The sequence below is a fragment of the Mixophyes fleayi genome, chromosome 3 (genome assembly GCF_038048845.1).
Source record: "Mixophyes fleayi isolate aMixFle1 chromosome 3, aMixFle1.hap1, whole genome shotgun sequence".
Classification (NCBI taxonomy): domain Eukaryota; kingdom Metazoa; phylum Chordata; class Amphibia; order Anura; family Limnodynastidae; genus Mixophyes; species Mixophyes fleayi.
The window spans coordinates 348,648,311-348,649,799 of NC_134404.1; the positions used below are offsets into that span (position 1 = coordinate 348,648,311).

Here is a 1,489-nt window from a genome sequence, read left to right on the forward strand (position 1 = left end):
CTGAAGACTGATGAAACTTTTATATAAATTAAAAAAAAAACAACTGGAATTAAATGTGCAGTGTTTATAATGCATTTGTTTAATACATGTTAATAGATGTTCAGAAGCACTAATGTATTGGTTAAAAAGTAAATTGTAAAATGTATAGGTGTATTTTAATGTGAAGACATTGTTAAGCATGTAAGTTTGATTTTCCAGAAAGTGACTAAACTCCAAATGTATTACTTGATAATGTGAGGAAATAGTCTGTGCGGCAATTTCCAATGCATACCATTAAATATTACATATCTAACACAGGATTATGAGCAGTGCCGCCAAGACAACATTAAAAGAAATAAAACACCTGTTCCAGTTGGAATCCACCCATGTGTGCTAAAGGAGCTAATTTCAGCAATTGACAGAACACTATTTCTTATATTTATAGATTTCCTAATAACTAGATCACAGCCACATGGAACAATGATGTGACTTTAAAGTAGTAAAGGGGGCAAATCCAGAACCAGTAGATTAATAGACTGGGATGCTCATTGGTCAATTCTATGAAGGCATTCTAGGAGATGCCATTTTCAAATACATTCTAGACAAAAAAATCATAACACAGTGTCAGCGTGTTTTCATGAAATACTGGTCATGCCTATTAAATATAATTCATTTTTTGGGGATTGCCATTTCAAACTAGATTTTGCAACTGCAAAGGGTGTAATTTATTGAAATTGAATGGAAGACTGAAATCTCCTTTGTTTTATGCAAATTATTTTTTGTTTTATGCAAATTATCTTTTGCCAATTTAAACATTTTAGATGAAGGTAGAAAATTAATATGTTAATGGTACTATTTAATTATTGATAACAATTTTAACCACATCATGAAAACTGTACTTTTTAAAGATATAAAATAACAATTAATTTTAAAAACAAACTATAATTTTTTCTCACTATAAGATTAATGAAGCTTTAATAATGAACATATAAATGAAAATCGAAGGATAGTTAATGTTTATAGCTCTTTTGCTATTTGTTTAAAAGCTTTTTGGCTGAAGCTGAAAAGCACAAATATATTGGTTAATAATAGAGAATAGAGTTTTGAAAATCAAAATGGTTTTGTATGTCCAATGAATGCCTGAATATCCTTTTTATTTATTCTGTGTATTGTTGTTCATTAATATATTTAAATAGACATGATTTTATATTAATTTTACTGGTACATTTTATTATAGTTTTACCTCAGATGAAATATGTTACATTGTCATAGTACTGTATATTAGGTTTTACTGATGTGTATTACAAGTACACAGTCCAGTACTCCTTAGGTAATAATGAAAAACTTACAGACCATGTATATACATTTTATAGGGCTGGAGATATTTTCTTAGGATTAACTGGTGTTTTTGTAAAAGAGGCATTTTATTATATATATTTAAAGATGTGTTTAGGTAGCAACACTATTATAAACAGATTGGAATTGAACAGAAAGTCACACCCTTCCACAG

General features: G+C 28.5%; 1 pseudogene; it reads left to right on the plus strand.

Moving 5' to 3' along the window:
* Nucleotides 1–990: 990 nt before the first annotated feature.
* LOC142147644 (U7 small nuclear RNA) lies at nt 991–1,052 on the plus strand (annotated as a pseudogene).
* Nucleotides 1,053–1,489: the final 437 nt, after the last annotated feature.